Raw genomic sequence first — 25,288 nt, 5'->3', positions numbered from 1 at the left:
CATTTTCAGGTATATGTCCTCTTCTTACGATTTTTGAATAGCGTGTTCGCTATTACCATCTGAAATTTATTTCAGACATCAGTTTTTCGAGTGATTCATTCCTAGTAGCTAACCCACATTCTCCAGCAAACCTTTTTCCTATTCTTTAACCTCCAGCCCCGTTCCATTCAGCTATGACTATTAGATTTTCATTTTCCTATACATACTGAAGTACTCGTTCAATATCCTCCTATACGTTCGCCATCTCTCCATCTTGTCCCTGGCACGTCAGAATGTTCACCTGAATTTCCGTTGTCGGCGAGAGCACTTAGCGACTTCCAACAAACTTTCAAGCATAGTTTCAAATATTTACCAAACATTTCCTCTCTTACATGCTTAACGTTGAATATTCAACACATTAAGTCATTTGTAAAGTAATCAGACGTTTGAAGCTGTTTTATACATGAGAGTTCGATTCTTTAAAGAACTGGGGCTTAGTGGTGTAATACTGTGCCAATTGGCTACTACTAAAGTAGCAGTACACCGCTAATTTTACTCCTATGGAAGGATTTTAATTTGACTGTAACTCTGTGTTACGATTAAGGTAGTGGACAATTTTTAGTTTTACTAGTGAAAGGAAGCAGAAGCGGCACAAACGGGAATCGAACCAAGGTTCTATTAGTAATCAAGTAAACTGTGATTACTTGAAAGGAAACGGTCGCCCAAAGCTGTATCAAGTACCAGCACGGTTCATGAAGAACGTTAACTATTCGTATTGACTTTACTTGACAGTGAATTATGTTTTTAAAATAAGATACCAACCAGTAGTGCAATTTATCAAGCAATGTAACAGTAGTTCGGCGTGAACAACACAGAAGGAACATAAACCGTTTTTGAAACAACTGGTTCTCAGTGACACTATCTGTGTATTAAAGCAGAAAGCTATTAATTATTACAGGAAAATATTTCCTAATGGTGGAGCAATATTAACTTGCACAAGATGTTCTTTTAACAGCTTAATTACTGGAAACTACTGTCCTTGAAATTGTTGTCAGGTAATTACGTTCTCCATTCTTATTACTATTATTTGTATTCTCAGGGAGCATTCACTTTCTTATACCATTAAGCACAAATTGGACATGTGATCCCTGGATTTAGTATAGTTTGAATGGTTTTAACTATTTGTTTAGTATAGTGCACATAAGTCATAAGAATTGATATTGTACTTCTTGAGTAATGTTATTGTAATATGAAATTTAAATTTCACTCTAATATTAGCACGGCGATCCAGAAACTAATCTGTCAGCAGACTAGAATTAGGCTGCAAATTTTGGTCACAACACAAGAGAAACAATATTAACTATATACACATGAAGTTATAGGCTCTATTATTTCCAGACATGCACAATAATTCATCTGTATGCTGGCTCTGCAAGTCTACTAGCTAGTAACAGTTATGAATTAACACATTTTTTGCAAGCAACTTAATACTGTAATGAGATTTCAATAAGAAGAATATTTAAACTGAAACTTCAAATATTCTCTTTGTAATGGTACTTTTCCGACACTTTAACTATCCTTTTGTCGGAGTACTTCCAGCATAAGGCCCACTGACTAATTACGTATTGTACCACTCTGCGAAGTTTATTACCTTTTGTTAAGGGAGGTAACTGATTTTCAGTTCAATAAAAAAAGATTCTCGCAAATGTAGTACCTGGGACCCTAAGGACTAAGCATAAAATATGGTGCTTAACACAAAGTTTACAGAACAGAACGACAACGAAATAGCATAACGGGTCCATGCAGTTGTACAGTACTCAACAGCCGGCCGGGGTGCCCGAGTGGTTCTAGGCGCTTCAGTCAGGAACCGCGCGACCGCTACGGTCGCAGGTTCGAATCCTGCCTCTGGCATGGATGTGTGTGATGTCCTTAGGTTAGTTTAAGTTTAAGTAGTTCCAAGTTCTAGGGGACTAATGACCTCAGATTTTAAGTCCCATAGTACTCAGAGCCATTTGAACCAGCCAGTATTCAACTGATGACTTCAGATCAAGAAGGTAGCAGTGTCAGTCTCCTGTGGCTATTCGAAAATAGATAGAAAAAGTATTCATGGCTCTTGTTGTGTAACGAGCTCTGAAAATTCGCATCTTAGCGTCGGATTTTCGTAGTATAGAGCTAGCAAAAATATGTCGTGACTAGTAAACCAAATTATTTCCACATCCGAGGCAGCGTTATATGGCGTCGCTGTTCTTCTTGCCTCGTTTAATTGAAAAGATGCGAACTCTTTGCCTGTTAGCCAGCCACCGACCAACTTGTGACACACAGAACCTTGGAATTGGTCCGCCACAAATGGTTCAAATGGCTCTGAGCGCTATGGGACTCAACTTCTGGGCTCATCAGTCCCCTAGAACTTAGAACTACTTAAACCTAACTAACCTAAGGATATTCACACACATCCATGCCCGAGCAGGATTCGCACCTGTGACCGTACGGTCGCGCGGTTGCAGACTGTAGTGCTTATAATCGCTCGGCCACAACGGCTGGCGGACCGCCACACCCACCTTTTCTATTCCCACCAAGCGAGTTTCGTTGCGGAGGAATTCACCTCCAAGTTTTACATGATTACAAGCCTATTTCCATAGAATAATTACATTGATATAAATTAACATGAATAATGAATAAAACAACTACATAGATGTTACGTCAAAGCGCTTGGTCACAGAGAAACAATATTAAATAAAAACAAACAAAGAAGTTAGATAAGTCAATTATTGGTAACATCGATAGTAGTGTCACAATTAGGTGATCTTAATCTGCTTTAAGATTTATTCCACGAGGTACAAGCTATCAAAGTGAAGTGCGCTGAGCCACGATTTCAGATAACAAACTGCCACAGCAGCGTTAATTCAAGTCTACGCGTAGTGTGGATGAAGATAAAATAAACCACGATCCGCAAAATAAACGTTTCGCTGTGTGTAGCACAGAAGGAAATAACAGTGGAAACATTAATTTTAACCGGAAAAAGTTAGGATTCTTGCCTCTAAAAGACAGAATTCCCAGTTCGCCTTCTTCCGGCAGTGTTCTTAGATGTGTTGATATTTCTGCTAATTTGTTTCCATAATGTTCAATTTTCGAAACTTTTGTGAAACCACGTTTCCCTTATGAATAGTAACGGCGTCGTGTCAGACAGCAGGAAAACAGAGCCCGACGATCGTGACGTTTCGTACTAAAATCTTAACTTAATAAAAAGAATCGAGTATATAATTCAGAACAAAAGCAGTACAGGAGCACTTCATCTACGTTGTAACACCACGGAAAGAGACTCAGTATTGATCAAATTATACGGTAACAAGGACTGAAACGCGGTCCTTTTGTGCCTCTCCATTAGATAATTCAGTGAAACTCCTAGCAGATGTCTAGCGTTTAACTTCAAAGGCAGGAACTCGAGACCACGTTTTGGGCAAGGCAAAGTGCGAGGCAAAGTCAATTCCCTCCGTACGCCTCATAAAAGAATCACGAGCGAAGAAACATCGCCCGCCACGCAAAGAGCGTTCATTAGTCATTTATGTACCGCAGTTTCCCAGACACAGATGCAAAACTGAAAGGAAACCCGCTCTGCACTATAAACCTACAAACTAACTCCCCAGCATTCTTTATACCGACGCTACCAGAGTGACTATTGAGATACTTTTCTGTATTTACACTGAGTGATGTAAACCGTTGTAAGTAGGTTGTTTATGTTTTCTTATTGGCAACGTTACGTAGCGCTCTGTGGCTACTTTGCATTGTTGTCTGCCATTGTAGTGTTGGGCAGCTGGATGTTAACAGCGCGTAGCGTTGCGCAGTAGAGTTGGGCAACACGATTCTTTTTCCCGATTCGATTCCTACGATTCAATCTCACATTGCGAATCGATTCCTACGATTCGTTCACGATTGTTTCACGGTTCATTCTAGTCTGCAATGGCACGATTCTTACGGAATGCAAAAAGTTCTACATCTTACTCACAGATGGCAGGACATGTCTGAAATTGTCAATGGGGTTAGAATCGAACTGTGTCATGACGAGATATGCCAGAAATAGTTTATTTATAAGTAAAGATGCATATGACGTTACAAGTGTGATTCTCGATTTATACGTGTAATGCCTTAATTGATGAAAGGACACCATGTGTAACCTAAAACATATCTAGGATGATTGTTACTATTGGATGTACGGTAAGTCCAACGTGTTCGTATTCGGATAATGTTGTACCGCCATCTAACAAAATTTTGATACACCTCTACTGTAACATCCAATAGTAACAAAGATTTACGAAATTGCGATATAAAATATTTATTGTGTAAAATCGACTTTTTCAGGAAACACGCCAATATAGATAAACTTAAGAATCAAAATCCGTATCTAAATATAAAATTTCATCCAAACTGTTAAAGCCGTTCCCAAGAAACACGAAATTCGCGTTTTTGTTTAAAAAACTCATGTGTAAAATTGCATGCTGTAAGGAAAGACACCTATATACAGATAAACATGAAAACCAAAACCTTAACTACATTCAATACATACTAACAAAGTTTTACTAGATGGCGTGATGTGAAATAGCGTTTTTATGATATAAAATTGCGTTTTTACGAATGGAACTATGTAGGATATATATATTGTAAAATTGACTTTTTACGAAAGAATGGAACTATGTAGGTGAACTCAAAAAGCAAAAATACAAAATTTCATCCAAATCGTTAGGGCCGTTATCGAGATACGCGAAATATAATACATAATCCAAGTGCTATTGCTTGTGTGTAAAGAAGGTGTGTGTGTTTTGCATTGCATCTGCAACAAATAAGAGGTACGTATTTATTCATCATACTTGGATTTCTTGATTTTAATCGTGTGTATTGGGAGCTGTGTACTCGCTGTATATCGTTTCTGTCATCACTGGTTCGTGTATTACTCGCGCAAACTAAGCTGACGTCGGCGCGGTGGCTGATGGTAGCGACAGTAAATGGGAAATGCCTTTACGCTCGTTCCCGTCAGCCACCGACAAGTGTCAGCTTGGTTTGTTCCTTCCGAGCTTCCTCTGTTCACACGCATCCTCCACTTGACTGCCATCTGGCGGTCGTAATCATTCGGCACGACACGGCATGATTCGGAAGTTCCCTTCGAAGCATAGAGTACCAAGAATCGATGAATCGTTGGAACTTGGAATCGTCACGACTCGGAAACACGCAATCGTTCTTACGATTCTTTTGAACGACGATTCGTCCGTATGACGATTCGATTCTTACGATTCTTTATTTAGAGTCGTTCAAATGAACGACTCATTCACGAATCGCCACAACTCTATTGCGCAGTTGGAGGTGAGCCGCCAGCAGTGGTGGATGTGAGGAGAGAGATGGCGGAGTTTTGAAATTTGTAATACTGGAATCATGAACTGCTATATACATTATGACTTTTGAACACTATTGAGGTAAATACATTGTTTGTTCTCTATTAAAATCTTTCATTTGCTAACTATGCCTATTAGTAGTTAGTGCCTTCCGTAGTTTGAATCTTTTATTTAGCTGGCAGTAGTGGCGCTCGCTGTATTGCAGTAGTTCGAGTAACGAAGATTTTTGGTGAGGTAAGTGATTTGTGAAAGGTACAGGTTAATGTTAGTCAGGGCCATTCCTTTGTCGGGATTTCTGAAAGTCAGATTGGGTTGCGCTAAAAAATATTGTGTGTGAGTTTAAGCACAGTCATGTATAATTTTTCAAAGGGGACGTTTCACCGTGCAGCATGCCGTCCCTTGAATGGCGGCCGCCCCTTGTGACTTCAAATATTGTCTTTCCTTTTAGATTACATATTTTCTCTTTCACAAACAAAAAATTTCGAACAAGAAGATTCGTTAAAAGTATTCGGTTTTGTTTATAACAGACTACATCTTTGTAGCCGAAATCGCTAAACAATGCTACTTGAGTGGAGTGCCTTGTGAAAATGACCGAAAAGAACCTTTTATCTCTCTGCTGTTGTGGCCTTCATTCCAAAGATTGGTTTAATTTACTCTCCAGACTGGTCATCTTGAGCAGGTCTGCTTCTGCATGACTGCAACGCACATCCACTTGAGTCTGCTTAGTGTGCTTAGTGCTCACGCTGTACAGTCTCGGAGATACCGCGCGTATACACTTTTGCTGCCGTACAGTGCGACATATTTGCCCTTCTTTACTACTAAAATGACTATACTGTTGGTTAACGACAGGAGCTTTGTGTGTTCCATGAAAGAGCGGACCACTAGACAGAGCAAATAAAAGAAGTAAGTAGGGTACATTTTCCAACAGAGCCGGGGGTATTGCGCATCATGGGTGGCTATATTGTTAGTAATTGAGGACTTTTTTTTTTCATTCCTATCTTGTCCGAAACTGTTCGTCAGAGTAGCTCTTTTATCAAATTTCCTCGATTATTTGTTAGATATATTCGAATATCGGTCTTTCCCTACAGTTTTAGCCCTCTACGACTGTCTGTAGTAACAAGGAAATTAATACCTTAACGTCTTTAACATGTATTCGGTTACAAAATAATCCACAAAAATGTAAAGTTTGTCCACTTAACTAGATACCTGGTGATTAGAATTCCGAATAGATTAAATTAGAAAATTTTGCAGGGAAGGTGAACCAAAGACTGTGGTTTGTTGGCAGAACAGTCAGAAAGTGCAATAAATCTGCTAAAACCACTGCAAACGCTACGCTTGTTCATCCTCTTCCGGATTACTGATACGTAATATGGGATCCTTTTATAGATAATGTTGACGAAGGTCATCGAAAAAGATCAATGAAGAGCAGCTCGTTTTGCATTATCGCGAAATATGGGATATGATGATCTAGTTGGGGTGGCAGTCTTTCATCGGAAATCTGAATCACCACCCTTCTCCTCCGAATGATTAAATATACTCTTGACAAACACCTACATATCAATGGCCAGTACTATATGAGAAATCAGTTTTCGCAAGGGAAGATTTAGATGTACTCGAGGGTAGAACGGCAGAGAAATAGTGTGAACATGGTTTTATGAACCCTCTACCAAATCTGCCTCCCTGTGATCTACAAAATAATAAAATCGACGCAGATGTGGTGTTTACTTCGTATTACTTTTCTCGTCGACTGTGTGGAGAACGTCCGACGGTTTTAGCTTATTACTCAACGTTCATCATGTTTCCTCCACATCATACCTCAAACGTTCTGTTTCTCTTTTCTGCCAGTTTTTCTACAGTCCACGACTCGCTAACATAAAACGCGTACATTAGACTACAGTCTCAGAAATGTATTGCCCAAAGCTATGAGTTACGCATTTTTATAGTCTTCTTTTAGCATGGAAAGCTCTATTTCTTAGTGCTGGTCTGGCTTTTTTTTCCATGGTAACAGAATTCGTCAGTACATCTGCTATGTTGCCCACATTTTTTATGTTACATTTACCGCTCAACTTATTTCTGTGTCTTATCACTACTTTCATCTTCCTTTAGTTTACTAATCTGTATTCATTAGGCCCTTTATTCTGTTCAACTGCTTCTGCAGACCCCTCTTGCACAGAGTACATTAATGTTATCAGCGTATCACATAACTGATATCCGTTCACGCTGAATTTTAATCACACTCCCCAATCTGCATTTATTTCCGACACTGCTGCTTTGATGTACAGGTTGAACAACAGAGGCAAAAGGAAGGATCCCTGCCATAAATGCTTTTTATTCTGGGCATGTCTCTCGTCATGTTTCATTATTATTGGGCCTCTTGATTTTTGTACGTATATTACCTGTCTTCCCTAACTTACACAATTTTTCAGAGATTTTCGAGCTTATTGCACAATTTCGCGTTGTTTTCCTGGAGCGACAAATACTAAGTAAGTCTCGTGTTCTTTCTTACGCCTTCCTTCGTGTATCACACGCATGAGCACTATCAGTGCGGTGCCTTGCCTTCCCTAAAACCAAACTGAGACTTGTAAAACATCCTGTATTTTCATATCCCAAATTCTGCATACGGTTTTCGTCAGCAACTCAGCAAATGGGAAGCACGAACTGTCATGCTGACTGTGCTTCAGTAATCGTTTTCAGGTTTTTAGTATCTTCGAAATTCTGTGGAAGCGCCTCTTCTGAAAATCCAGCTGTATGTCTCTAAACTAATAGTTTCTACTCACCTGAATGATCGTTTTTTATCTTGTCCACCAATAATTTTAAAATTCTACATGAATCGAATATATCCCTTGCAATTGTTTGTTCGCTAGCCTAAGAAAGCTCTGAAAATTTCTGACGGTAAGACGGTATTCCATGCTTCATCTAAATCGACATTCATTTCTTTTATCACGTATCTTGCAGTTTTTCTGCTCCTGGGTTCTGCGGTGTAAGTCAGCTCTCTGTTCAGAATTTAACAGTGAAATTTCGTCTGCATTCACTGTGTTCATGCCTGGACCTTTTATTTTACAGAAACTTATTTCGATATTTTTCTAAGCTGAATCAGTATTTCCGAGGGCCATTACCCTTTCGTCCACTTTTTTTAGAGCCATGCGCTTTAGTTCTCTTTCACTTCCTATTGATTTCATTCGTAACTGACCCATATAGTTGTATTCGTTGCTTTTCTCGAACATTTCTATATATCTCTCATCGATCAGTTGAATCACTTCTACGGTACTGTCATGAAAAAGTTTCCATGGAGGGAAATTCCGAGTGCTAAATCCTGTCAGCAGATCAGCAGTTCCTGGATAGAATAGCATTAGTACAATGAGAATATATACATGAGATGGATGCTGCACCATTCTTTAACAGGTTCCTACCATCAGATCTAGGCGCTTCAGTCAGGCACCGCGCTGCTGCTACGGTCGCAGGTTCAGATCCTGCCTCGGGCTTGGATGTGTGTGCTGTCCTTAGGTTAGTTAGGTTTAAGTAGTTCTAAGTCAGAGACAGCAAAGGACTTGGAAGAGCAGTCGAACGGAATGGACAGTGTCTTGAAAGGAGGATATAAGATGAACATCAACAAAAGCAAAACGAGGACAATGGGATATAGTCGAATTAAGTCGGGTGATGCTGAGGGAATTAGATTAGGAAATGAGACACTTAAAGTGGTAAAGGAGTTTTGCTATTTGGGGAGCAAAATAACTGAAGATGGTCGAAGTAGAGAGGATATAAAATGTAGACTGGCAATGGCAAGGAAAGCGTTCCTGAAGAAGAGAAATTTGTTAACATCGAGTATAGATTTAAGTGCCAGGAAGTCGTTTCTGAAAGTATTTGTATGGAGTGTAGCCATGTATGGAAGTGAAACATGGACAGTAAATAGTTTGGACAAGAAGAGAATAGAAGCTTTCGAAATGTGGTGCTACAGAAGAATGTTGAAGATTAGGTGGGTAGATCACGTAACTAATGAGGAGGTATTGAATAGGATTGGGGAGAAGAGAAGTTTGTGACACAACTTGACTAGAAGAAGGGATCGGTTGGTAGGACATGCCCTGAGGCATCAAGGGATCACAAATTTAGCATTGAAGGACAGTGTGGAGGGTAAAAATCGTAGAGGGAGACCAAGAGATGAATACACTAAGCAGATTCAGAAGGATGTAGGTTGCAGTAGGTACTAGGAGATGAAGGAGCTTGGGTAGGATAGATTAGCATGGAGAGCTGCATCAAACCAGCCTCAGGACTGAAGACCACAACAACAACAACAACAAGTCTAGGGGACTGATGACCTCAGATGTTAAGTCCCATAGTGCTTAGAGCCATTTGAACCATTTGAACCTACCATCAGATGATACGGTTATGGGGTTAGCAGCACCAGAGTTTAGGTGAACAAGTTGTGGTGTGGATTATATGTGTCACCAAGAAATCTGGCAGATCCGTCTAACTCTCAGTATCGAACACGAGCAGGAAAGAATCGAGGAAGATCAAAAATGTCTGTTATGTGATATCGGGAGGGGATGGAGGAGTTTTGATAACAGATTCAGCGTCAGTAACCTTGATTGGAGTTGGAAATTCTCAGCTGTTTCTCAAGGATTACTGCTGCCAGCACTCTTCCCATGGAACGGTTACATTGAACTAGTTTGCTGTCAATTCGACAAAAGTAAGTTATTCGGCGATTACAAGTATTTAATATCTCCGACACGTTTGACAACAAAAATAGGACACCAAACTTAGTCCGCATATATCACACAGATATACACTGCTCCATCCAAGTTCATGTAACAGCAAATTTTTAAATCATTATGTTTTTATTGTGACACAAAAACTTTAATTTTTCTGTTGGGATAGTCGAAACCAGCAGATTCACCACTTTGTATATGTGTTCCACAGAAGATACGAATTTATCTAAGTTTTCACGAATAACCACTCACTGAAGTAATAGTCTGTGGAAGAGTTTTAGGAAAATCCAGTATTTGTACTCTTGAAAGGATCTCAGGATATACTCATGAAACGTTTGCAGCATTCTATTAGCAAGAATGGTCTAATGCTCTTCAGCAATTTGTAATAATCTCTTAAGAGCATGAATATGAGCATCATTATATACACGGGTTGTCACTCTTCTACATAAGATTTGCGACAAGCGCCGGGATGGTATCTATTTGGTTTAATTTCTTACTGCAACCAACCTACCTATGATCCCCCCCCCCCCCCCCGAAAAATCAATATCATACCGTCAGAGAACTATTAGTTGATCATCCTCCACAAAGAACCTCTAGACGTTCAGAACAACGTTGTTGTCATTAGCATGTGGCTGTAAGAAGAAAGATAAGTGTTTAACGTCCCGCAGACATCGAGCATATGGTTGTACAAGGCCACGTTCCGGGATTTCACAAGTACTATTAGAAACTCAACACACAGTATTCAATTGCAACCGTTTGCGTCCTTCGCCTTCGTTGTTCCAATTAAAAGATGATTTACTGGTATAAAACTCCAAAATCTACATACAATTGCTGGAAAAAGAAGTGAAGCAACCAGATGACATGATCAAATGTCAATATAGCTTCATACACGTACAGATCATCGGCGGCTGTGTAAATATTTAGAATTGCAGTTCTCTGTGACAGGTACGATAGCCATGAGAGTGCAGTGGTGTAGGAGATGTCACGTACTCCTGTGAAACAGCGTTATTAGCACCTTACAGAGATCAACAGTGGCTTAATTGTGTCCGTTTGGTCGATCCATTTGGCCGGCTGGAGAAATCGCGCATTATCAAGATATATGGGGCATTCGGATGTGACAGAAGTCCCACAGTGAAATCTATGGTAGCGTGAGGGCAGGCATTCTCACCGTCAAGGTTCCACTCGATCACATCTGATCATCAGAAGGGAGGATTTCAGTACTGTGCAGCAGACAGGTCTGAATCTCTTCACATGTACGCCTGCCATCCGATAGCAAGTAATGGGCTCCCTGCAACATTCCTTATCATCATACTATACCGTTGATTGATTACTAGGAGTAGTCGGAGCAGGGAGTTAATAACCCATTCGTAGGAGGCCGTTAACACCACAGCTGCGTTTGGATTGGCGCCGCGACTGGGAAGAAAAGACTGATGGGGAATGGCGCTGGATTGTCTTCAGGCATAAATCGTGGTTCTGCACGTCGGTGAGAACGGCAGCGACCTAGTGCGAGGTCGCAATCCTCCAGTGTGCTGGAGAGGCACAGGAGTACTACTCGTGGTGTCACGGTGCAGGCAACGATAGTGCGTGACTTCAGATCTCCACTGGTAGAAATTAACCCTAAGGGTACAGTAGCAAATCACGGACATGCTGCGACCTCTCATGTAAGAGAATCATAGTGCCATTTTTCAGCAAAACAACGATCGCCCAAACTTGGCACGTGTCTCTATGAACTGTCAGGGTGATGAGGTTCTGTCGTGGCCTGAAAAATCCCCAAATCCGAATCGACGGATCAGGAGTGGCACCAACTTGGACAGGAACTCCGTCCCAGTGGCAGTAGCCAGTACGATCCCGGACATCAAGGACCATTTACAACAAATATGTGCCAGCTCGAGCAACAGAAGATATAATGACATGGCAACACACACACTACCCTTCAGAATCAATGCATTTATCGGGGCCACAGGGAGAGGAAATGCCATACTGATAAGTTGGCGTATATTGATAATTTCTTTGTAAAGTTGATCCGATTCTGTAACGACTACACTCTCTCAAAACGTGAGTTTAATTTCTTTTCCGGCTTCACCTCTGTGTGCTTCACTTTTCCTTCTCAGGCAATGTACAGGGTGTTTAAAAAAGAATACCACAACTTTAAAAATGTGTATTTAATGAAAGAAACATAATATATCCTTCTGTTATACATCATTACAAAGAGTATTTAAAAAGGTTTTTTTTTTCACTCAAAAACAAGTTCAGAGATGTTCAATATGGCCCCCTCCAGACACTCGAGCAATATCAACCCGATACTCCAACTCGTTCCACACTCTCTGTAGCTGTAGCATATCAGGCGTAACAGTTTGGATAGCTGCTGTTATTTCTCGTTTCAAATCATCAATGGTGGCTGGGAGAGGTGGCCGAAACACCATATTCTTAACATACCCCCATAAGAAATAATCGCAGGGGGTAAGATCACGGTTTCTTGGAGGCCAGTGATGAAGTGCTCTGTCACGGGCTGCCTGGCGGCCGATCCATCGCCTCGGGTAGTTGACGTTCAGGTAGTTACGGACAGATAAGTGCCAATGTGGTGGCGCTCCATCCTGCTAAAATATGAATTGTTGTGCTTCTTGTTCGAGCTGAGGGAACAGCCAATTCTCTAACATCTCCAGATACTGTAGTCCAGTTACAGTAGCACCTTCGAAGAAAAAGGGACCAAAAACTTTATTGGCTGAAATGGCACAGAAAACGTTCACCTTAGGCGAGTCACGTTCATACTGAGTTGTTTCCCGCGGATTCTCAGTGCCCCATATACAGACATTGTGGCGGTTGACTTTCCCGTTAGTGTGGAAAGTTGCTTCATCACTAAACACAATCTTTGAAACTAAAGATTCAACTGTTTCCATTTGAGCAAGGATAAAATCACAGAAATCGATTCTTTTAATCTTATCAGCTGCAGATTTCAGACGATAAGGTTTCATAACTACCCTTTTTCGTAGGACTCTCCATACAGTTGATTGTGGAATTTGCAGCTCTCTGCTAGCTCTGCGAGTCGATTTTCCTGGGCTGCGAACAAATGCTTGCAGGATGCGTGCTACATTTTCATCACTCGTTCTCGGCCGTCCAGAACTTTTCCCTTTGCACAAACACCCATTCTCTGTAAACTGTTTATACCAACGTTTAATACACCACCTATCAGGAGGTTTAACACCATACTTCGTTCGAAATGCACGCTGAACAACTGTCGTCGATTCACTTCTGCCGTACTCAATAACACAAAAAGCTTTCTGTTGAGCGGTCGCCATCTTAGCATCAACTGACGCTGACGCCTAGTCAACAGCGCCTCAAGCGAACAAAAGTACAACTAAATGAAACTTTATAGCTCCCTTAATTCGCCGACAGATAGTGCTTAGCTCTGCCTTTTGTCGTTGCAGAGTTTTAAATTCCGAAAGTTGTGGTATTCTTTTTGAATCACCCTGTATTTTAGGCCGGGTACCGCATGTGTCTTACGAACAGAATGAAGATCAGTGGATGCTTAGGTCTCTATTCTAGGCAGTGAAACTCCGATTACCGGTCCACCGAGAGAAAACAACCGGCTTTATTCGGCACGTAAAGGCCGCACGCCCCACGTGCGCAGCCCAGAATCCTTCCCACACTCTGTTTGTGGTCCGGCATGCGCGCTGGCGGCGGGCGAACGCCCACGCCGCCGCTGTGGCTCTTTCCCTTCTAATGGAGACGTCACCGCCAGCTCTTCACTCCCCAGAGGACCCATTCACTTCCAAATGGCTCGGAAGCTCGGCACGCTATTGGGCCGTTTTTATTCTCTCCGCTCTGTGTGTTCACCACTGCTGTGCCGTCAACATTTTACTCCCTTCATTCTCGCCTTGTGGCGACATTATCGCGAAGTAACATTACTTCTTCTCCTGTTGTTTTACTCTTGTTGCGGTATGCTGTGCTGGTAAACAAAAGACGTCTAAGCAAATGAAGCTTTAGGAATGATGACTGAGCAACCACACAGTTATTATATTTAAACATTAACGGATGCTAACACTTGTTTCTATACTTCTATGCATGCTACAAAATAAGTACATTTCATACTTTCCTCTGTTGCGGATGCAAAGTAAGATCAGTTACTGTCAATACAAGGTGGGTAAATTTTTTTCCTAGTATTATTAATAGATGGTAGGTAATGAAATATGTACTCTGTTCATCTTTAAACATTATTAAAAATCCATTAATATACTGAATGAATCGATCTTACTTTACAACTTTCGTTCTCTATGGATCTCTCTAATACCGTTGCAGGTGTTCCCTAAAGTCTTAACACACATTCTGCAATCATCCCCTCCTCCTGTTAATGTTTACCGTGCGTTCCTACCCGCTTATTGCCGGTCCACTTACTTTTAAACATCTTTCTGAAACCACGTGTCAGACTCTTCGATCTCTTCTTTCCCAGTCACCCCACCGTCTATGACTCATTGCCATAATAAACGCTAAGTGATCCGTTATGGCAGTGCGAAGCTTCATTATTTAGGCTTGTATCACTTTCCTCGTAGCCCTATGATACCTTGCGTATATTAACGTCTATGCTCATAGTTTTACATTCGCAAGATTTTCCGACCTGTTCCTTGTTGAAACATAGTGTACGGTAATTGGTTCGTGGTATCCTTATACTGTACAGCAATGCTGCGACAGGACGTCTGTTGTCGATTTACGCATTATTGCTAGCCAAGATTCATTTAGAGCAGCCTTTTAATGTGGGACACATATCGACAATCGGTCTCTACTGTTAGGACCTCATGAGTGTGATGGTTGCTACACATTACAGTGCGTTTTGCTGGAGGTTTAAGAAGCAGTTTGTTTGACAGCTTGTTATCAACGGCCGGCCGGAGTGGCCGAGCGGTTCTAGGTGCTACAGTCTGGAACCACGCGACCGCTACGCTCGCAGGTTCGAATCCTGCCTCGGGCATGGATGTGTGTGATGTCCTTAGATTAGTTAGGTTGAAGTAGTTCTAAGTTCTAGGGGACTGATGACCTCAGAAGTTAACTCCCATAGTGCTCAGAGCCATTTGAACCATTTTTGATTGGAAAAGCAAAATACAAGACATATTTAAAACTGAGCTGAATTTAGTCGAACTGGTCTACCTAAAAAAAATGTTTCACCTGTCTAGGGAAGCTATGTATGTAATATCGTTTTGCGCTCAAACCGAATCTTCCGAAACATTCTACAAAAACGACACTTTGCTCCATTCTTTGTATGACGTAACGATATAAACTATATCACATTAAACCGTGCTGCCTAATACACATAATTACGTAATTTCGAGTTATTATTTATAATTCAACAAACCAAAGAACTGTGTGTGACAATTTATACTAAGAGATCTCGATATATTGATTAATATGTGTGCGTCTCTGCATCAACATTAGTTTCGATATCATTAGTGACGTCTGGTTCGTGAGAGATTTCAGTGTGTAATATTTCGTTTGCTAATATTGCACCTCGTAAGGTGGCTCCAGCGTTAGGGAACGGACTCTCAGGCACTGAAACATGCCTTAAACCACGTTCCGATCCCCATAATTAAGATATCTCCTAAAACGTAAGTTCTGTCCGCAAACACGTATACTGCATGATGGATTTTGTTGCTTTTCTTTGAATTTTGTGTGGATACTTACTACAAATGCATTTATATATGTATTTTGAGAATGTTTGCTTATTTTACATAAACTGCATTGTTCTACAAGGATAATTTTTCTCATATGAAAATATTGTTCCCAAATTCAAATCTGAAATTCGCTATCAAGCACAGTTTCTTAGTTATGAGTATAAATGTTAATTTAATTTTTACAGTTTAGGTATGATAAATGTGGTTAAATTGCTTTGTAACAGTTGGAATTATCAATTTTATGTTTCGGTATCAATTTTCAGATGTTCCCACCTCTGCTGACACTAAAATTGTCTCAGTATGCCAGTCACTGTTACACTAATGTTTAAAATTGAGTCTTAAGCTGTCATAGTTTAACTTGTGGAAACATTTCTTACGTGAGGCAATACTGATCTTTTAACTATATTACATTTATGTAATTGTAATACGTAAAATGGAATATCTTCAACCAAAGAAACAGATTAGACAGATTCTGTCACACAGAGCGTGTGTGATCCTGCCTTTTTTGTTAGACTACGTGAGTAGCTTATATTAATTTACATGCAGTATTATTTCTTCGCTTCCGCAATCCAGTTCGTAGTAACAGTTTCGCATATATATTTCTCATCTAGAAAATGCCTCACCCAATAACTTCTAGCAATACATCCGTCAGTTTCTGCTGTATCTACTGAGAGTTCACGCTTGCTAGGCATATGAAGAAAATTTTATGCATTGTAAAGGAAGCCTACAAACGTTATTCTGGAGTAGAACTTGACGATCAAGAGGACTGGTAACACCACATTTGTTGGACACCTATGTACTATTGATAAACTGGTGAGGAAGTGGATATAGCAGCACACTATTTGTAGTACCAATGGCAGGGAGGAAATAGTCAGACCAGACTTTTCCAGTACATACTAGATCAACAAATGAAGACAATGAAACAGATACCGACAATGCAGAAAGTGTGTGACGAACTGATACCACCTCCTGAACAAAAGATCCATAATACCAGTCCAGGTTCCTGTGGCTCCAAGTTTCATGAAACAAGCATATCTGAACGACCTAGTTCGTGATTTAGGCCTAACAAAACGCAGAACTGTTAGGTTCGAGGTTGCAAGACTGTAATCTTTTAGCTTCAGACACTGAGTTTACACATAGGGAACGAATGTTTGTTACTTGATTACGTAGTGCATAGATGTTCGTGCTCTCGTGAATGCTTTGTACTTCAAATGTGAGTCACAAAAGTAGAGACACTTCATAGGGGGTTTTCATGGGGGCTTAATTAAATAAAAAAATGCAAATAATTTTTGTCGCTGTATGTCCGGTTACGAAGTCTCGTAACCGGTTGGCCCTGAGTAGTATTAGTACGCAATCTGACTGCATAGAATAACAATAAAGAATGAAAGGAAATTTCTGTTAACACAATTGATTAATTAAGACCCCAGCAACTATAAAAGCTACGAAACAACAAAGCACAAGTGTAACTGTTCTGTATGTGGCAGTGTGATTCAACGTACACATCTGGCACGGTTCTTCCTCAATACGACAAGATATTTTAAACACCATTTACAATAAAGCAATTAAAAAACCAGAAATACCATAATTGCACATAGAAACCAGAATTACAGTCTAATACATGAACACAAGCCAGACGCTTTGCTGACTGAACCTGTGACCAAGAGGCATTGTTATTTAGGAAATTTGAAATAAAAATAATTTTTGTTACCTTCATATATATTGACAAAAATTACACTGTGATCATTACAACATCCCCAATCGAACAGCATCTGCTGTCTCGCTCAACAGAACAACTGCACACGACATGCCCTCAACTAGTACTGCTATCGACATCCTCTCAAGAAGCACTGCCCACGGCAACCTCTGAACTACTACTGCCCACGGCAACTTCTGAACTACAACTGCCAGTGGAGGCGGCTGAATCATATTCTTTGGCGCAATCTCTGGCGCTGTGACTCAGTATATCCACCTTTCATATGCCCCTCCTCCACGGGCTAGAATTTGGTGGTATTTTGCCAGCATTGGTGGTGAAAATACCACCAAATTCGTCCAAAAAAATACAGACAAAAATAAAAGATAATATTAATAAGTAAATGTCACATAACTAAATAAATTTTGGCTTTGCACTGACCCTTCAATAACCTAATATATAAAATACAGCAAGGAATACAAATGTTGCATACATGTGATTTACATAACAGTTTACACAAGTATCATTCAATCAATGGCACCAGCAATGACGAATAGGTGTAGGTAAGAGTCTCATAACATTTCATAAACAGTAAATACACAAAAAATCAGTTTATACAAATATTCACATAAAATCTTTTCAACAGTTCAATAAACAAGTAGCACTCCTCAGAGTATTTGACAGTTCCAACAGTAGCACCCAGCAATGGTCAACAGGTGCAAATAGCAGTCTCATAACATACCATCAGCAGTATTTAAACAGCTCCAACAGTGGCACCCAGAAATGGTGAGCAGATGCAGACACCAACAAGTGACATCATCTCAGTAGAAGCAGTTCCATCAGTGGCACCCAGCAATGTTGAACAGGTGCAGACACCAACAAGTGACATCATTTCAGTAGAAGCTGTTCCATCAGTGGCACCCAGCAATGTTGACAGGTGCAGACAGCAACAAGTGACATCATTTCAGTAGAAGCAGTTCCATCAGTGGCACCCAGCAATGTTGAACAGGTGCAGACAGCAACAAGTGACAGTATTTCAGTAGAAGCAGTTCCATCAGTGGCACCCAGCAATGTTGAATAGGTGTAGACAGCAACAAGTGACAGTATTTCAGTAGAAGCAGTTCCATCAGTGGCACCCAGTAATGTTGAACAGGTGCAGGTAACAGTCCATAATATTCACTATCACTAATCAGACAGTTCATCAGAGTTTATCAGCAGAAATTAAACATCGCCAAGTGGCACCCATCATGTTGAACAAGTGCAGGTAACAGTTCATAATATTCACTATAACTAATCAGATAGTTCATCAGAGTTTATCAGCAGAAATTAAACATTTCCAAGTGGCACTAACCAATGTTAATACTTGTAAGCATGAACAACAGTTTGAATGCACACACAATTGCTTTTACAAAATCATTATCAATGCTCTTACACTAAACATACAAATTATAATAAACACACAAATGATATCAGATAATTGTCATATTAACTACTACAAATACACAAATATCAGTAAATCTATAATATTTATGGGTGTCAGTGCAAGCCACAACAAACAAGTAAAATAATATTTAGGAGGTAGGTCGGTACCAATTATTTGGGATTGGGAAAGGAAAACACACAAAACACACTCACTCATCTTTCTAATTGAATAGTGTTAACTGTGTAAATGCAATTTTGTCAGAAATTTGATGTTCAACATGTGTATCAAGTAGTAGTGGCAGCAGTGTATAACAGTCAATAATAGTTAGTCAACATCATAGTCATCACGTCAAGACAAATGTTTGCCAAGCCAAATCAAATGTACAGTTGCTGAAAAACTGTCAGTGTGCCAAGATATGCAAATACTTCCTCTCTCCAAAAAAAAAGTATATACTGCTTATTGATTTAACAAAGTCTGTGTGTAGACAATCTTCCATTCACCGAGTGTTCTAGTCTGCCATCTTCATCCTCCTTGTTCCATATAAACCAACAAAAAAAAAAAAATATTATCCTGACTTACTTTACCTCTTATCCACCAAAACTCCAATAATCAAAAATGGTTCAAATGGCTCTGAGCACTATGGGACTCAACTGCTGTGGTCGTAAGTCTCCTAGAACCTAGAACTACTTAAATGTAACTAACCTAAGGACATCACACATATCCATGCCCGAGGCAGGATTCGAACCTGCGACCATAGTGGTCGTGCAGTTCCAGACTCTAGCGCCTTTAACCGCTCGGCCACTCCGGCCGGCAAACTCCAATAATCATCAGCATCACATAATCTTAATACTTCAATAATACCTCTTATGCCGATACATATAAACCTCATCATCAATATCATTTACCTTACGTCTTGTCCACCAAAACTCCAATAATCATCAACTTCACACAATCTCAATACCTCAATAATACCTCTTCAATACATCGATACATATAAACCTTATCACCAATATCATTTCACTTCCATAACAACTCTTTCCTATAGTGAGTCTCCTCAAACAAATACAGATAAAATCCTACTGCAAACTTCAATTCATCATCCCATACAATCCGAAGACACAATGTCCACACACAACCTCTGTGTTATCCATCTGACGCAAATCTTCTACTCATTGTGAATTATAAAATACATTTTGGTTACCTTATCCATCATTAAATAAAAGAAATGCATACATGACCTCTAACAGCCTTTAGTTTGAATAACTTTCAGTAAGTAAGTACGAGTACGGAGCGTGAATGATCGTAATATTTCACAGTGTGTACACCACTTCAAGAATCATGGCAAAACAGAAGCAAACATGTGGAGTATTTCTTGTGTCAAGTGTCACTTGCTATTTCAATTGCTCACGAAGAATGTAGTGTAATAACTGTCAATGGTCTAAACCTAGTGTTGGTGTGTCATTTCGTTAGCTTCCTTCCTATTAGCGTAAATTTATAGAGCTTCCATAAAACCTCCAGCTCATGTGACTTCAATGAAGTTTCTTGTACCAATGTCGTTCATAGAATTATAGCAGTTCATTTCCTTATCTTAAAATATAAGGCACTGAGTGTAAGCAAAACATGCAATAGCGAGTAAATATACCAGCAGAGAACAGAATGTTAACAAGTGGATGTAGCACAATCCCTATAACGAGGCTCTGCCAAGCGAACAATCTACAATTAATACCATAGTGTGACTTAAACTTCATGTTCGTACACCGTATATCAGCATTTCTATATCCCAAATTAAAGAGTAGTTATGACAACAAAACAGAAATGTGTAAATATGCAATCCATACGCAAAGCAGCAAATATATATCTTACATAATAAACGGGTCATTAGCATCATATCAGCATAAACAAATAAATGTTCACATGTAATCTTAATAAGTAAACATAAAGTCGTAAGCAGATAAATCACAAAGTATAACTCACATACATAACCATATCAGCACAACTAATCAGGTGACAATTATAGTTTAAATAAATAAGCACAGCAGGCACATAATTAAAAAAAAATGTGACATCAGTGAAAAAGCAGTGCAGCCAAGCGATGCATAATATACATAAGTAACAACCCTGTTCATTAATCAATCATTGTCAAAATCAGTTAACACAAAGTATGAATCACGTAATCGCGAACAGCAATTATGTCTAAAGTACGTACCTAAGTGAAATATGTTACCTGAAAAATAAACTCAATTAATAGTTTCTTTTTAGTTTATTACTTTCTTCTTCGAAATTACATTCTTCCTGAAATTTTCTCGATACAAGTCCTCTTAACGTCGGACACACGCAGAATTTACCTGAAGTTCTTAAATATTTTATACAACTGTATCCTGAAAAAAACTGAACGTTAATAACATAATTTATCAAGTCGCTATAGCTTTATACTGAATTTAATCAGAGAAATTAGACTGTGTATTTATTTACGGCTGTCAGTGTATTCGCACTGAGCGCTCGATCAGCTGTAGGTACGCGTGACGTAGAAGTAATTGTTTGCGGTCAACGACTGCCTTGTGCGGCGCGCAGACTTGACTGTTGCTTTGAGTATGTGCCGCCGCCAAAACACGGCGCGGTATCCTTGTATTCTCTGCGTGTTTATGTATAACTGTTAGTTTCTCAAAAGTATGTCATTCCACAAAAATTTTAACGTTCGATATATGATGTATTCCCTTAGAGCGCCGAGATTTAAGAGTTTCTACTTCGACAGTGTTATTATGAATAATTTTGCGAACTCTATTATGGACCGTTATAAAGTAGAAAAACTTTGCGACACGAGCCTTTTCCTTCGTGAGACAAACGATGAGACTTAATTAACACCTTTTTACCGACTGACAAGGTTTTTAAACGACCAAGACGTTTAGCTGATTTCTCTCTTCTAGCAGCCGCAGATGTAATATTTTGTAGAACCAGATTTACAATATCAGAATGCCGCAATTTCTGTGAAGGCGGAAAAGGAACGATTTCAGAAATGCGATTTGTCGGTGCTTTATTTTTTAATATCAATATAGGCGGTAAAAAAGTTGAATCATTAGGGAGTTCATTTAGAATGTTTTGAAAAATGTGAAGATACTGATCCCACGTTCTGTGATTCTGATGACAATAAAGTCGACACAATTTATTGATTTCCTTCATCCATCTCTCTGAAGCGTTAGATTGAGTGTGAAAAAGTGAAATGAAAATTGGTTTAATCTTACGACGCCGTAGAGTACGAAGCCGAATTTTAGAACGAAAGTGTGATCCATTATCTGATATAACCTTATCAACATGACCCACTTCTTTAAGAAAATGTTTAATGAACGCATTAGCTACTGAATGAGCTGTTGCTTCGCGTAAAGGTGTAAAACACACATATTTTGATGTCAATTCCACTGCTACCAAAATGTACGCAAAACCATTAGTAGAACGAACCACTGGACCGAACAAATCGACTGCAAACCATCTCCTTTAATTTCGCTGGAATGATAGGAAACAACTGTGCTCTGTGAGAAATAGTTGGCGGCTTAGCCTTTTGACATAATTTGCATTTGGCAAGAACAGATCGAATACGTTTTTCCATATTACTGAAGTAGCAATTTTCTCGTAATTTATGAAAGTATTTTCTGGGACCAAAGTGTGCATAACTGAAATGTGTATACCAAATCAATTTATTAACCCACTCATCAGGAATACAAACTAACCAAACAGAGTTGTCGACCGATTTTCGTTTAAAAAGAATATCATTGCGAACTGAACAATACTGTCTAATCGCTACGCTTTCCTTTCTCCTCCACTTCTCCTTAATGTCCTTCCAGATTGGATTCTTGTTTTGCTCCTTAGCGATGTCCTGGAGCGAAGACGAAATAAAATTTTCAAACGCAACGCCTTGCATATACATCAAACAACAATTGTTTTCTTTATAGTCCTCCTCAGCACTTTGTTTCAAACCCAAAGGTGCACGTGATAAAGCATCAGTAACAATATTTGAAGAACCCTGTATGTAAACAATACTAAAATCAAATTCCTGTAGATACAGCGCCCATCGTGACAATCTTCCATGTCTTAATTTTGTTGACATAAGAAATTCCAGAGCTCGATGATCGGTGTAAACCTTAGTATGTCTGCCATACAAAAATATGCCAAATTTTGTGAAAGCCCAAACAACAGCCACGGCTTCAAGTTCCGTAAACGAATAATTCTTTTCTGATTTAGAGAGAACACGGCTTCCAAATGCAATAGTTTTCTGTACTACAAAGCCGTTTTATTCTATCTCTTGAAATAAGTGTGCACCTAGGCCTTTGTATGATGAGTCCGTCGTCAAACAAAAATCTTTAGATAAATCCGGATGTGAAAGAAGTGGAGCAGCACCTAAAGCATCACAAAGTTGTTCAAATTCTGATTGCGCTTCCTCATCCCAACACCAATTATAATTCTTTCCGGATAGTTCACATAAACGAGGTGTGGCCAAATTGTCCAATCTAACAAACCGTCTAAGAAAATTACAGACACCAAGGAAACTACGAACATCACATTTTGTAGTAGGAACAGCATAATTGCGAATAGCGTCTAGTTTCTCTGGATCAGGAAGAGTACCTTCTGTAGAAATAATATATCCAAGAAATTTCACCTGAGAACGACCAAATTCAGATTTTTCCAAGTTCACTGTAATGCCAACTCTTGCAAAAATACGTAATAATGAATCCAAAATTTTGTTATGCTTACTCCAAGAACATTCAGCAATAAGAATATCGTCAACATATGAAGTAACATTGTTACGAAGATAAACAGGTAAAATTTTGTTTAAGCTACGAATGAATGCTGCTGAAGATACAGTAAGTCCAAACGGTAATTTCCGAAATCACTTTTGGGTTAAATAGTCATATCCGTTTATTCTTTACCTCCTCTCTAGATAGATTGATAGTTGAAGAGTTGTTTTGATAGATACAAAGAATAGTAAAAGAGTAGGCAACGGTGCGGAAAACTAAAAGGGAAATATCACCACTACAGCTCGGGGCCCTGTGCACGCTACGGCACATATTCAATTAGTGTAGCGAATCCCCTGAGGACATAAATAGCCGCACATAAATTCCAGTTTGTGACTTAGTGGCCAATTTGTTGGAAGTGCGTACATAAATTGATCTAACCATGAACATGGGTGTATGTCATTCTTAGAATTGCGAAAGATCTTAAATTTCTGAACAGTTAAAAAGTGCTTATAGTCAAATTTTTCACCTCGTGGCGACAAAGAGCTACCGCGTCTGCCCCAGCCCGAATGTCGATTATTGTCAAGTTCGCGCGCCTGGCGCTCTCTTGTTGCATCTCGTAAATGAAATAAATTATTTTCATCAAAACCCGCTGCTAACTGTGATTCTAAATTTCTTCTACTGTCTTTTCCTACGATTTCGCTTTCAATTTGTTTGACTTGCTTTCGTAACGCCTCAAATTCCCTTTTAACGCGTTCATTAAATTTTCCCTGATTTTCAACATGTTTATTTATGTTCTGGTACTCTTCGGTTTCTGCAAATGGCAATGGAGCTGTATCATCTGAATCTCTGTCACCATTTAAACTAAGACTTGTCAATTTATCTGAAATCTCCTCAACTCTTTCCGATAAGTCACCTATTTGTTCTATCTGTTTATTTACGTCTTCCGTAAGTGTCGCGACTCGGGTTTCAATTTTGACACATTTAGTAGTTAACTGTTCATATTGTTGTGTTAGGTTATTTATTCTTTCATTTGATACGGATTCCTCGATTATTTCAAATATTTCTTCCTTATCGTGTGCACGTTGTAAATTTAACTCTGAAAATTTTTGTACTATCATGCGACCTCTTTCTTCCTGTTCTCTATCCTGTTCCTTTGGTCTAATTTCTATTGAAATTAATCTGTTATTGTGAGCATTCAAAATCGCTTGTACTTCTTCTCTAATTTCTTTCTTTAATTCATCTTTCATGTTTTTGAAACATGTCCCTATTCATGAGTCTAACCGTATTTCCGTTGTTTCCATCTCTGTTTTAATTGTTCCTATTCGTGAGTCTAACCGTGTTTCCATTGTTTTTAATTCAGATCCTAACTGTGATCCCAGTGAGTCTAACCGTGTTTCCATTGTTCCCATATCAGTTTCTAACCGTGTTGCCAAAGATCCTATCTGTGATCCCAAATTTAGTATAGCACCCATCAACTGCTCCATATTAACTGGTTCAAAATTCATTTCGCCCCTAACACTTCCCGTAAAACTAACTTCCTTCGTCATAGCCGTAAAGCTATCCGTGCCCGATAATATTTCAGAATTTAGCCTCAATGGAGCTAAGAAGTGGGAAAAATATGCACAATGAGAGATTTGTAGCCAATGAAGATTTTCTCCTGCCACCTCTTTACATCAAGCAATGTCTTTTTAAACAGTTTCTAAAGATCATAAACCAATCTGAAAAAGG

This window comes from Schistocerca cancellata, chromosome 7 (assembly GCF_023864275.1).
Source record: "Schistocerca cancellata isolate TAMUIC-IGC-003103 chromosome 7, iqSchCanc2.1, whole genome shotgun sequence".
Lineage (NCBI taxonomy): Eukaryota > Metazoa > Arthropoda > Insecta > Orthoptera > Acrididae > Schistocerca > Schistocerca cancellata.
This window is presented reverse-complemented; position numbering follows the sequence as displayed.